The following is a 15,566-nucleotide window of genomic DNA, read 5'->3' on the forward strand; positions in this document are numbered from 1 at the left end:
TTGTTAGTTGTAGGTTCCCAGCAAACATTTGGACGTTTAATGACCGTTGAAAAGACGTCCATCCGACACGTCCCGTCACGGTTGAAAAATAGTTCCAAAATGAAAGTTGAACCGACGTCTTTGACGTCATCTGGCCGTGAACTGCACGTCTCTTCTGCGCGTCCCTGGACGTCTAAATGCGACGTCTTCTGGCTGTTTAAATGTGTTGCTACATAATTTACGTGTATTTATAAGCTTGCATATATAAAATAATTACACACCTATTGTGTAACATCGTGAAAGGCAATCAGTTATGGCGTGAGGTTTAACACATCTTGACAAAGGTTCAAAAAAGGTCCAAAATAGGTCCAGTCAGACCTGAACCTCCATACAACGTTTTAATCACGTGCATCACAAACAAGAACACATTGTGGACATAAGCAAAAAAAAAAACAAAAAAAAAAACAGAATGTTCTGATTTACCACAACATTTTATTGTTTTGAACAGCCACAACTTTTCCTCTTTATTTATTTTTCATCATTGTTTAACATCTGTTAACCAAACTAAAATACCAAATTCAAAATACTGAATTATTAGCCTTTAAGATAACATTTTACAATAAGGTTCAAAGTTAACATTAACTAATAATGAACTGCACTTATAAAGCATTTATTTATTTTTGTTAATGTTAATTTCAACATTTACTAATGCATTATTAAAATCTTGTTAACATTAGTTAATGCACTGTGAACTAACATGAACAGCTGTATTTTTATTAACTAACGTTAACAAAGATTAACAAATACACAGTAACAAATGTATTGCTCGTTTCATGTTAACTAAGGCATTAACTAATGTTAACTGATACAACTTTATTGTAAAGTGTTACTGCCTATATAAAGGGATAGTTCACCCAAAAATGAAAATTCTGTCATGTTTCAAACCTGTATACCTTTCTATGTTCTGCTGAACACAAAGATATTTGGAAGAACGTTTGTAACCGAACAGATCTCACAACACATTAACTACTAAAGTAGGCAGAAAATATTAGGATAGTGAATGGGAGGTTATATCTGCTTGGTTACAAACTGGCTTATACTACTGGCTATATTTGTGTTCAGCAGAACATTAAAAGGGATAACAATGAATTTTCATTTTTGGGTGAACTATCCTTGGCTTAAACACATTAAAGTTGTTTGGCTCATTTTTGTAAGCACCACCCCAGCTCTTCCTGTATAGGGCTTCAGGTGTTCCTCCATCGCTGCATCAATCTCAGAGTCTGGAGCATTTGGGTTCCACCTCTTCACAGCATCTGAGGAAAGAGAATATATATATATATATATTTATTTTTATATATATATTTGTTTTAATGAATAAAAGGGAAAATGTGAGGTAAATTACATGCATTTATTCTCAAAATAGCTTAATGGAGTACAGCTAAATAAATAAAAAACAATGGAACAACATGTATAATAATAATAATAATAATACATTTATAACGCACTTCATTCTGAAGAATCTCAAAAGTGCTACATGGGAAAATGACAAAAATCCATAAAAATAAGCAAAATTATATAATAATAAAAACAATCAACACATAAAAGCATTACATTTTATTTTATTGTATAAAAGATGTCCTGCTTTAAATTGGTGTTAGATGGGTCCATCAGTTGGGGGATCAGCATCTGTCCGCTCCCTCTTCAATACCACTGTGTTGCCCTAAAAAAAAACTTAACTAGGTGTGTGTCTGTGAGAAGGACCCTTAACTAGGTGTGTGTCTGTGAGAAGGACCCTTAACTAGGTGTGTGTCTGTGAGAAGGACCCTTAACTAGGTGTGTGTCTGTGAGAAAGACCCTTAACTAGGTGTGTGTCTGTGAGAAGGACCCTTAACTAGGTGTGTGTCTGTGAGAAGGACCCTTAACTAGGTGTGTGTCTGTGAGAAAGACCCTTAACTAGGTGTGTGTCTGTGAGAAGGACCCTTAACTAGGTGTGTGTCTGTGAGAAGGACCCTTAACTAGGTGTGTGTCTGTGAGAAAGACCCTTAACTAGGTGTGTGTCTGTGAGAAGGACCCTTAACTAGGTGTGTGTCTGTGAGAAGGACCCTTAACTAGGTGTGTGTCTGTGAGAAGGACCCTTAACTAGGTGTGTGTCTGTGAGAAAGACCCTTAACTAGGTGTGTGTCTTTGAGAAGGACCCTTAACTAGGTGTGTGTCTGTGAGAAGGACCCTTAACTAGGTGTGTGTCTTTGAGAAGGACCCTTAACTAGGTGTGTGTCTGTGAGAAGGACCCTTAACTAGGTGTGTGTCTGTGAGAAGGACCCTTAACTAGGTGTGTGTCTTTGAGAAGGACCCTTAACTAGGTGTGTGTCTGTGAGAAGGACCCTTAACTAGGTGTGTGTCTGTGAGAAGGACCCTTAACTAGGTGTGTGTCTTTGAGAAGGACCCTTAACTAGGTGTGTGTCTGTGAGAAAGACCCTTAACTAGGTGTGTGTCTTTGAGAAGGACCCTTAACTAGGTGTGTGTCTGTGAGAAGGACCCTTAACTAGGTGTGTGTCTTTGAGAAGGACCCTTAACTAGGTGTGTGTCTTTGAGAAGGACCCTTAACTAGGTGTGTGTCTGTGAGAAGGACCCTTAACTAGGTGTGTGTCTTTGAGAAGGACCCTTAACTAGGTGTGTGTCTTTGAGAAGGACCCTTAACTAGGTGTGTGTCTGTGAGAAGGACCCTTAACTAGGTGTGTGTCTTTGAGAAGGACCCTTAACTAGGTGTGTGTCTGTGAGAAGGACCCTTAACTAGGTGTGTGTCTTTGAGAAGGACCCTTAACTAGGTGTGTGTCTTTGAGAAGGACCCTTAACTAGGTGTGTGTCTGTGAGAAAGACCTTTAACTAGGTTTGTGTCTGTGAGAAAGTGAAAGACAGGTGGGCTGAGATGTCCCCTAAATAGATAAATGGTACCAATACAAATTATATTAAGGAACAATATATTTTTTTGATTGGCATATGGCCCCAAATTACATCATATAAAGGATACATTAATAAGTTACAGTAATAACTTTGACTGTATCATTTAACATACTTATACAACGGTATTCTATGTATACGTTCGAAATAACTTTTCTACTTGGCCAAACTCAGTACATTTCAGTTGACAATGTAGCATAATTTCTTCCATTTCATTCGTGTCAAACAAGTAAAACTCAAGCATGTTAATCAAATAATACAAAATGTACTTACCCAACAGTAGATTTTTAATAATATACCGATACAACTCCCCAATTCCTCTCCTCGTGGTTGTTCAACGGTCCCGTCCGGCCTTCCGGGAGAGCATATCTCGCGAGAGTATATCCTATCGCGGGATTTTGTAATATCGCAAGATGTATAAATAATAATAGATTTTATTTATAACGCGCTATTACTATATATTGTTACTACATCTTTTGGCTATCTTCATCCAACTCAGACCTAAATGGTGAATGGAAATGTATCTGTTTTACATAAAAATAATAACGAATACATAAAACATGAAAAAATTACTAAAATGCAGCTTTACAATCACTTAACCACATGGGCACTTTGTGATTATAATTAATTAAATGAGATAAAGTAAATATATTTATTTTGCATGCAAATTGTGTATTTCATAAAGATAATTCCTGTTTTTTTCCTGCTATCTCGTCAGTGGACGTCTTATTCACAACCTCTTAAATACTACTTGATGCACTTAAATTAATTATTGCAGTATTAACCAATGTATAAGGTAAGCACAGCTTTTGCATATTTCACAAGGATTTCATAACATAAGGGTCAGGATGGGCTATAATTGCACGTGTAAAAGACGTCGCCAGGTGACGTCCTCTCACAACCGAATCACAACAGGGTATATATTGAACTACACGGAGCTAAAAGTCAAAGTAATAATTATACACACAACTCCAGAGAACTGTAGACATGAACAAACGTATCTGAATACATTTTTAAGAAATGTTTCTGTATTGCACATTTTTACTGATTCATGCCGTCCTACCGTGACTATTTTTGGCCAGGGACACGACGTTGCCGTCGGACCAATGTTTGCTGGGTTGTGTTTTAAGTAACCAAAATCCAACGTCAAGCCAACGTCATAATGGTAACGTCCACACAACATCAAATTCTAACATCATTAGACATTGATATTTTGTTCGTTTTAGGTTGTGTTGTAAAGTATCCAAAACACAACGTCCACACAACGTCACAATGGTAACGTCCACACAACGTGAATTTCTCATCATTAGACGTTGATATTTTGTGGGTTTTAGGTTCTGTTGTAAAGTAACCAAAACACAACGTCCACACAATGTCACAATGGTAACGTCCACATAATGTTAAATTCTAATATTATTAGACGTTGATATTTTGTTAGTTTTAGGTTGTGGTATTTACTAACCAAAATCCAACGATGAGCCAACATCTCAAGCCAACATCATATTGATGTCAAATACTGACATTTAGTCATGAGGTATGATGACCAAAACACATCGTCCACACAACATAATGATGGTAATGTCCACGCAACGTCAAATTCTAACATCATTAGCCATTAATATTTTGTTAGGTTTAGGTTGTGTTGTAAAGTAACCAAAACACAACCTCCACACAACATCAAATTTAACGTCATTAGACGTTGATCTTTTGTGGGTTTTAGGTTGTGTTGTAAAGTAAGAAAGATTTAACATATTTCACAAGTCAACATCTGAAACACATTCTAACATCCTACACATGGATTTTTGTTTTGTTTTGAGTTGTGTAAAGTAACCAATATACACCACTGTGTCAACGTCTCAAGCTAATGTCACATTGATGTAAAATACTAAAATGTGTTGTTGGGTCAAAATCTCACTTCTAAATTAATTGAGGTTTGCGTTGATAACGAGTGGTTGCCACAAGCAAAGAGCTTAAATCCCCCAAAGACAGCCTTTCTCGTTAAAAGGATATACTTTCTTCCCCGCGATTACTTAATCTGTGCAATCTGGCAACCCTGCGCACGCGCAGCGCCCTCTAAACACGGAAGGAGTGCCGATGAGCTGAAAACAAACACATGCACTCGAGTTTAGCGATCTCTACTGGGAAATCATGCTTCAATCAAAGTGGTGGCACTTTAATTGAAGCCAGTTTTTGTTTCTTCACAAGACACTTGAGCTATTTTTGTGACTAAATCTGCCATGATCAAACCTTCAGCGACGAATTTCAACAAATACACGTACAGATCTCCTTACTGTTTGAAGAATAAAAGCACCTTTGCAGCCGATGTGACAATTCAATAGGGAAAAATAACCCAATTTAGAATTATTGGAAATAATATTATGAGTTTCGCCGTTTTATCTTTTAAATTTCCTAAAGGTTTTAGCAGTTTTCATGTGAATCAGGTGAATATGATATCGCCACTGGTAAGTTCTAAAACGCTTAACATGAAAATGGGGAAAAGCTTAATGTGGTTTAATTAACGAAGACAGTGTTATTAACTAAATACTTATACACACACATTAAATACTTATAAAGCATACTACACACACAAAAAAAAAAAATTATGCAGAATTTGATCTTTTAATATCACTAGTAGGCTACATTGTGACATTAAGCTTTTTCTTTATAATTGTTTTATGGGAGGAGAACACAACGTGTAATTAAACGCGTTGTGTTCATATTCTGGGCTCAACTGTTTTGCTGTACAGTAGCCCATGGTTTCAAGAAGTCCTCGCTGCTGCAGCCTGTAGCATGATGACCCACTGGATCAGATCCAACCATAGACAGTAAAAGAAATGGACAGAGCTATCCCATTGACTTCAACGGTGGAATGTGATGTCAGTAAAGGAGCACTCACTTCCTGATGGCTGAGCGAACTGCGCAGGCTCAGACTGAGCTTGACGACGTAGATGTGACGTGAGCAACCTGTCTGACAGCTGTAGGTCTTCTAGTAGTTGTGGAAAGTGAAATCTGAATCACGTTGTTTAAATATTTTCTCCCGTTGCTCTTGGCTCACTATGAGCTTCTCTCCATTCTTCTCCCTTGACTTTATCAGACTTTATGTCTCCACGTCCCCCCGACTGTCTCATAGACAGTAAAAGATTGCCTGCGAGCGTCTCCTCAGGTCTATACGGTAATTTCACAACTGTGCGACAGAGTCGCGTTGGTTATGACGCAATCGTTAGCTTATTTTTACAAAAACAGCTTCTGCGGAGCAATAGTGTAAGATACAAGGTAACGGAGCCTTTTATGCATTGTCGTGCTTCTTTAGAAATAAACAATAGACAAATAGAGTCTTTAAACGCCTCAGATATAAAGTTATTCACTGTCAAAGTGACTCAAAAATGAATGGGAGTCTAAAATACCAAGAAATCTTAGCTACCTCTTATTCCCAACCATAAAAGAGGCCAAATTCTGCAGCAGGACGGTGCTCCATCGCATACTTCCATCTCCACATCAAAGTTCCAAAGTTCTAAAATGATGGTTTGGTTAGCAATGGGTGGAACGCTTTCTGAGCACTAGATTACCCCCTTGGATCCAACACGTATTGGACGCGCATGCGCGGTGGTTTCATTCACAATTCGATGACGTCATGTACGCATGCGCAGTAGAGTTTTGGGACATTGCACAGGAGAGTTTTGCTGGATAGATAAATTCCTTAAACCGCTCGCACAAAAATAATGATTAATAACATGCTCACGCCATCAGGACACACGTTTTGCATTTTCCCTTGAATGTGTAGGCTACTGCATATTAAGTTCTTTACAGATCGTGTTGCATTGTACCGGATTAAAATTACAGAGACAATTATTTGACTAATTTTTTCCTTCCCCTCAACAGCTAGTATGATCAGAATATAAAATTTTAACTGTTTTGCATGCATGTACAGCGAAACTACGTAATTTAGGCATCACATTTATGAAAAGATGATTTATTCATCAATAATTACTTAATACTATTTATCAGTACTACAACTACACAATTTAGAACATCATATATATTCAATATTGATCATACATGTCACTTAAGACTAACACATACGCATTATAAGTTAACCCAGAGATCGGCATGAATGACGTCGCCATAACGATCCACCATCCAGTGCGTATTGGATCTGATCCAGCTACGTCATCGTTTGGTCTTTTACAGTTTTTCTCAATCGATTTGACACATTTCTCCAAATGAATGTAGTTGCTCTCAAAACTATTAACACAGCAAACTAAACACACTAAACAAAATGAAAAAATGAAAATCGGCTCATTTTCAACCAAAATACAACGTCCGTCCGACATTGGATGTAGACATCACTCTGACGTTGTGTTCTGACGTCAACCCGATTTTCATTTTCAACCAAAATACAACGTCTGTCCGACGTTGGGGTCCAACGTCAATCTGACGTCATACTGACGTCCTGTGCCTGCTGGGACAGTGCAGTTGAGCTCTGTCTGTTGACATTTGACAATGCGTCGCTTTGTTGCTCTGATTGGTTGTAGGTCTATCCAATTGAGGTCTTTCATGGTTCGGTTGAAACACGCCCCATAATCACAGCCCACTGGAGCAGTTTCAGACTCATATTTGGACTAGAATTAAGTATGACCACGTCAGGCTAGGACCATGGTATCCCTGTTCTCAGTTGACCAGCAAACTCGCCTGAACTTAACCCCATAGAAAATCTATGTGGTATTGTGAAGAGGAAGAGTTGATATGCCAGACCCAGCCATGCAGAAGAGCTAAAGGCCACTATCAGAGCGACCTGGGCTCTCATAACACCTGAGCAGTGCCACAGACTGATCGACTCCATGCCACGCCGCATTGCTGCAGTAATTCAGGCAAAAGGAGCCCCAGCTAGGCATTGAGTGCTGTTCATACTTTTCAGTTGGCCAAGAGTTCTAAAAATCCTTTCCTTGTATTGGTCTTAAGTAATATTCTAATTTTCTGAGATACTGAATTTGGGATTTTCCTTAGTTGTCAGTTATAATCATCCAAATTAAAAGAAATAAACATTTGAAATATATCAGTCTGTGTGTAATGAATGAATATAACAAGTTTTACGTTTCGAATAAAATTAGTGAAAAATCTACTTTTTGATGATTCTAATAATATGACCAGTGCCTGCACAACTGGCTAGCTGCCAATAACATCACAATCAAACAGATTTCTGTATTTTCATACCTCTGGTACTTCAAGATGCAGCATTTGTACATCAGGTCCCAGTTGGATGAATCCCGTAACAATGCTATCCTGTAGACCGAAAAGGGGTTTTACATCATAGATCTCTTTAGCCAAGCATTCACATAGGTTGATGAATCTCAAAAGCTTGCAATTGAGGTACATCAGGTCAAAAACACATGACTATGTATTGCCGATTGCTGAAAAATCCAACATAAACCAGCATGGATTCCAGTTTATCACTTCATTCCAGGCTGGTTTATGCTGGTATCAAACTGGGGTCTGTACGTCACTAACTCAGTTAAGCTGGATTTGATTGTTGACGATTTGGCATGATCTTGGATTGTTTGGTTCTTTGATACTCATCCTGGACTTGCTGTTTCAGCCTGCTCCTGCTAGGTAGCAGGCTTTTTCCATGTAGATAGGATTAGATTGCATCTTTTTAAGCGCCGTTGATACTTAAAATTTGTCCCAATCACTGTTAATTTATTACAAGAGTTCCTTACTGAACCAGGGACAATAATAATTTTAAAGGGGTGATGAATTGAGAAATCAACTTTCCCTTGAGCTTTTGATATATACAAGGTCATGGTAATATAAGATTATTCTGTAAGTTTCAGAGCTGAAAACTTCCGTTTTTAGTCAAAGAATAGCTTTTATAGACACCAGGCCCAGAAAACAATGGTGTGCTTCATCCTTACGTCATCGCGCGACAAAACACACACCTCTACAGAACGTGTAATTCAGTAACCCTGGCCACCGACTCATGGAGCTGTTCGGATCACTAGCCAGCAGTAATAAACATGCGGAAGAAGATAGCAGGATATTGTGGAAGAACACATTCACTGAATAAGCTTCCTTCGGATCATAATATTAGGAATGTGTGATGCTTCATTTATTTTTTTTATTTTTTTTTATTATATTTTTATTTTTTTTTGTTTGAGATAACAACAACATACAAAACAAAAATGACAGCAAAAATACTGAAAGGATAAAAGGATATAAATACAGTAAAAATAATACTTTAGGATAACGTAAAACAAACATACAAATAGACCGCAACAGCAAATTATCACATATAGTACATTTTCAGTTTAAAACAATTCCTTTAAGGCTTGGGCTGTTTTACTCCAATAGGTAACCGTGTGTATTCTAGCCCCATTAATCCTTGCAGTGCTGCATTCCAAGCAAACAATATTATGAAAAGAAAGCAGCCAGAATCTTTTAAGGTCCATGTCAGGTGTAAACCAGTGCTGTAAAATAGTTTTTTTAGCAGCAGTGAAGCCGGACATTAACAGTCTTCTCTGAACTAATGTAAGTTTATAAGAAGAATCATCATTTAACAACATGAGACAGGGATCAAGGTCAAACTGCAACTTTGTGATGTTTTTTAACACCTGAACTACATGTTTCCAGAAGTTGAATATGACTAGGCAATCCCAAAACATATGCAAAAAGGTACCTTTAGAATTGTTATTACACAGACTACAATTAGGATTGGATGAGAGTTTCATCAGGTATCGCTTATATGGGGTACAATACATTTTGTGTACAGTTTTGAAATGAATAAGAATGTGCGAGGGGTTTTTGGAGGTGGAGCAGAGATTCAACCAGACTCTATTCCAGTCAGGACTGTAGCCCAACCAGGAGAGTTCTCTCTCCCATACAGCTAGTATCTTCAAGGGTTTATATGAGCATTCAAGTAGTTGCTTATAGATTAGGGAGGCTGTGCCCTGAGAGTTTCCGGTGTGTTTTATCCACTTTAACAATGGGTGATCATCTAAGAGAGTTCCAAGGCACACCATACGCTTTCATTGCAGACCTTAACTTCAGATACATAAAAAAGGAGGTGCCTGGCAAGGAGTAGTCTGCTTGAATATCCTGAAATGTGCGCAGTCCGTTACCATCGAATATATCACCAAATGTGTGTATCCCTTTTAAGGACCAGGGCAGGTAACTAAATGGTTGGCCACCGGATAACAGACGAGTATTGTTCCAGAGAGGAGACTGGCGTGAATTCTTTTTTAAATTACCTGTAATCTTTTCTGCATTGAACCAGGCTTTTAAAGTAGTCGAAATAATGTTTCCGAATTTTTGATGGAGATTTCTTGAGCCTATACCAGTAAAAGGCAGATCTTGAAGCCTATGAGGGAAAACACAGTCAGATTCGATTCTCCTCCAAGGTACTTTGGAGTGAGCGTCCATCCAGACACGCATGACCCTAATTTGGAAAGCAAGGTGGTAAAGCATTAAGTTAGGAAGAGCAAGGCCGCCATGCGATTTTGCGCGCTGCAATACTGAAAAACTAACTCTGGGCCGCTTACCACCCCAGATAAATTTGGAGATTAATGAATTAATTTCTTTGATGAATTTAGGGGGAGGAAAACACGGGAGCATAGAAAATAAAAAGTTTACTCTAGGTAGAATGTTCATCTTTACCGTACTAATTCTAGCTTGCATTGACATTTTTAAATTATCCCACCTTTGTATATCCCTCTTGATTTTCTGACCAGTTTCATAAAAATGTATCTGAGCAATCCTAGACAGAGAGTCAACAATTTTGATACCAAGATAAGTACACGAATTAGCAAATGTAAGACCATTTGGAAGAGCAATTGCTTTGGTAATACTATTAAGTGCCATTAAGAATGACTTATCCCAATTTATTTTATATCCAGACATAGTGCTGAAGGTATTAAATAATCGCAAAACCTCTGGAAGGGAAGTATTTAAATCTGAGAGATAAAGCATAATATCATCAGCATACAATGAGATGTGATGATGGGAATTATTAATAGTTATAGGTGAAATTGTTTGGCTTTGTCTAAGGGCTTGTGCGAGCGGTTCTAGTGAAAGTGCAAATAAAAGTGGTGATAAGGGACAACCTTGCCGGCAACCCCTTTGAAGTGGAAAAGGCTGAGACTGACAGGAACCTGTTAATACAGAAGCGGTGGGACATTTATATAACAGTCGTATAATATTCAAGTATTTAGAGCCGAATCCAAACCGCTCCAGAACAGCCCATAAATAGTCCCATTCAAGTCTGTCGAATGCTTTGAGAGCATCCAAAGAGAAAATAGCAGAGGTAACATTGTTAGTGCGAGCATGGTCGATAATGTGTGACAATCGGCGCAAATTATCTGCCGCTAGGCGACCCTTCAAAAAGCCAGTCTGGTCATAATGGATCAGATTGTCAATGTATGGCTCCAATCGTAAAACCATTGCTTTAGCTAAAATCTTCACGTCGGCTGAAATCAAAGAAATCGGACGATAACTAGAGCAACTTAATGGATCTTTATCTTTTTTAAGCAATAGAGTAATAAGGGCTACACTTCATTTATTTTTAATGAAGTTCCAGCTCACGTGGGGAAGAACGTTTGTGTGTTCGCTTCATTTCACTGCGGAATCATTTGAAAACAAGCCTCAAGTGCTTCTACATTGGATCCGACAGGAATGGTGCAACAAACGTACGTGAGTAAAAGGTCTTTTTTATGTGTAGTAATAGTAGTCCGGGGGCTGTGTGTTTTCCAGACCTACCAAAACATATGCCCGTCGGCAGAAATTCTTTCTTGATCTGGTTGCGCATGTGTTTATATGTGTGTGTTTGTGTGTGTGTCTGTGTGTTTGTGTTCGCGCTTATATTGACTGATCCTGCGGGCCATGTAATACAGAAATAATATTCCAATCAATCGCGTGTGGATGAGAAATAAATCATTGTGTTTGCTTGATAAAGATGTTTACGAGCCCTGTGGTCGAGAGAATCTTTGCAGTTGCCGCTTTCAAAATAATCTCTCCCTCATGTGAACTGAACTGACAGGGGCTAGATTTGACAGCGGAGCTAAAGCTCATTAAATATGCTAATCTTATCCAATCCTAGCCGTGGGCATTTACTTCCAAGTCTCCATTTCAGCACGCCCATCGAAACCCAGCGTTCAGAAGACAGCCTCAAAACCAGTGTAGAAAACAGCCTACCAGAGCCGAACAGCCCTATACGCTCACTACGCAAGCTGCATAGGGCCACGCAATTTACTCAAGGCCCCGCCTCCCCCTTGTGTCAAAGCGGGTCAATCAATGTTATAAACAATGATGAAATTAAGAGAAATTATACTTCTGGCCAGGAAAAGAGGGAAAAAACACCATGAGAGTGAATTGCAGGAACGGCCATCAGGTAAACTTGTGTTCTCTCCTCTCCAAGTTTGATGTCAGCATATAACAGTACCCTAAAGTTAAGATGATGTGCATCTAAGATGGACAGGCAGGCTATGCATCCCTTGGTCTTTTTAGTTAGCTAATCCCAGCCGCTCTTTTAGGGCAGTGTTCTGTGTCTTTGTGCCTAAGAAATAATTTATTTTATTTTTTTTTATTTTTTTTTGATAAATGACAAAGAGCAGCGGTGTTTGTTTACTGCAGTTCGGAAAAGATCCGCGTCACGCATGAACATGCGTTCATATGCGTGTGCACGAGATGAAACGTGTATTTTCCAGCAGAAATATCTGTGTGGATCCCAGACCGACAGAACAATATATGTGCGTGATGGTCCTCCTCCTCATCATAAGTACACATAGGCAGTGAAAGCATATCTAGTCTTAGTTAATGTTTAGTTACAACTCTAAACTACTGCACAAATTATGCAAGATGGAAAGCAATGTATTGACAATTTGACATTGATTGACTATTGATTTATAGGCTATATTGAATTTAAAATGTTGATATTAATTAGCTGGACATACTGGTCAATATGGATGCACATCCCTCAGTAAATAACCATAAATCAAATATTGCTTTAACATAGCCTACATAATATAAAACACAGTAGCATGTTATGGCAAGCCATTTTTGCTTTTATTCATTCACAATTTTTGCATTTTTAATATCAATAATTAAATGTTCACTATTTACAATGTGAATTCTTGATACTAGGTATGGAATTTTTACTAGTAACAATGTCTTTTTGATATCAGGGGTTACATGTTCACTTGTACAAAAGTGAATTCTTGATATCAACAATTATGTCATCACTCACAGATTCTTGATATCTGAATCACTAGTTCACTAGTTAAATATTACAAGAGCCAAGTAGTATACATAGTATTTTATATTTGAAAATGTATAAAAGGAAATCTGGGGGAGCCTGTTTGAATGGGTCTGATGCAGCTTATAAATTGTTTTATCTATAATTTGCAGGTGCTATGCTTAAGTTTGTAAGTAGAGGAGATGCTGGATCATCTGCCAGTATTAGCACAGACCCAGATGATCCACATCCAGCCTCAGCCAGTACAAGCACAGATCCAGATGATCCACTACCAGCCTCAGCCAGTACTAGCACAGACCCTGATGATCCACATCCAGTACTAGCACAGACCCAGTACAGCCAGATTCACCAACAGTATCTTCAGCAAGAGCCATCTTCAGCAAGTACTATCTTAAGATTATATAGAAAATATTCTTTAATAAATATTGTTTGTTTGATCCTCATTCTTTGACTGTTTTGTTCAAAGGAGGAAGGATTGTATTGGGAGCACTAAGGTGTCAGGTGTAACTGCATGGCAATGGCAAATGGTTTAAATAGCTTACGGGTCAGGAGGGCCCCTTAGCAGAATTTTGCTTAGGGCCCCAGGGAGTTCAGGATCGGCTCTGCCTATTACTTATTAGTTATGATGTTTTTGAATGTAAAAACCACACAAACGTCATTAGTTAACCTCAGACAACAGTATAAAAAAAGAAAAAGGCCAGTTCATGACACCTTTAAATAAAAACAATAATAATATAAAAATATCCTTGAAAATAATATTATAATGTTGTTTATAATAGCCACTTGAGAGATTTATTTTTGATAGAATAATTACTTTATAACTTTATCTTGAAACTTAAATAAATGCTGTCAACAAATCGGCTTTAAAATGAAATAAAATTGTAAATTGTGTACAAATACTATACGCTGGAATATAAATAATTGGGAATAATGTTATAAATAAATAAATAAATAAATAAATAAATAAAAAACCTGTGCACATTTCATTTATTTATTGTAACTTTTATGTTGTTTTGGTTGCTTGACTGTTTCCTTAAAGGGATAGTTCACCCAAAAATGAAAGTTCTGTCATCATTTACTCACCCTTGAGTTGTTCCAAACCTGTATGAGTTTCTTTGTTCTGCTGAACTCAAAGGAAGATATTTTTAAGAATGTTTGTAACCAAGCATATAGAGCAACCATTCACTGACATAGTAGCGGAAAAAATACTATGGTAGTCAGTGGTTGCTCTATCTACTTTGTTTAAAACATTAATCAAAATATCTTCTTTTGTATTCAGCAGAACAAAGAAACTCATCAAGATCTGGTCGACCAGCATATTTATGCTGTTTTCAAGCAAACTGAAAGTGGTAAAACTGGTTTTCCAGCATACTCTTGCGGGGTTGAAAGTGAGTAGGCCAGCTGTCTGTGTGGGAGCAGTGTTTGGGATCAGGCATTGTTGTAGCTTGCATAATTCTATATTTAACACATCAATGATGTAGGAAGGACAACCAATTATGGTTAAATATAATTTATTTGGCTTCCTCAAACTGAATGGAGAACTGAAAATCTTAATTGTTTTATGTTGTGTAACATTATTAATCAATGTCAGTGGTAAACTGGTAAAATGTTTCAAAGCATAAAGGTGTTATTTGATGTTGTAGACTATTATTTCCAAACACTGGGCTATAAAACAGGAATGTATGTGCTGCCTGGGATGCGTCACCTTTCGGGGAACTGCTGTGTGGTTAATGCGCTTGCATCCTTCCTTCCAGGAAACCGGATGCGAGAACACGAGATGTATAAGGATGACACACTTCTAGTTTTGTTAGTTATAATAACCAAGCTGCAACCATCCCCAGTTTCTCTTGAAGCCAACACAGAAGTGACTTAAACTACAATTCATAGACAGGCTTCTAGAGACTTTCATCTAGAATCTCATTTAACCCCATGTTAAAAGCCCAACTTTACAGCAGAAAAAAAAAAAACATGTTTACAGCCTGGGACAATTTGTGGTTTTGATCTATATAGCTTATTTTGGCTAAAACTGTGAGGGGGTGAATTTTTTATAACTCATTTGTTTAAATTATATAAAGCCTTAAAGCACTGCATAATTAAGGGCGTGGTTACTTTGAGTGACAGGTGGATAGTCATTTGTCTGCTCCAGTGGCGGCTACTGGTCTGTCAGAGAGGGGAAGCTCATTTTCGGCCAATTGTCTTATTTATTTAAAAGTAAATTCTGCCCTACGTTTCTTTTCAAGAAAATGGTCTTTTACCCTGTGAATGAATGAACGATCTAAAAAAAATATTAAACTCTGTAAAACTGAAACAAGGAATGTGGTGTATAATTGTGTGAAATGTATGATGAAAATCAAGCAATTTCGCCAAGCAAATATCAAAGAAATAGGTT

Source organism: Pseudorasbora parva, chromosome 7 (genome assembly GCF_024679245.1).
Source record: "Pseudorasbora parva isolate DD20220531a chromosome 7, ASM2467924v1, whole genome shotgun sequence".
In the NCBI taxonomy this organism is placed as follows: Eukaryota; Metazoa; Chordata; class Actinopteri; order Cypriniformes; family Gobionidae; genus Pseudorasbora; species Pseudorasbora parva.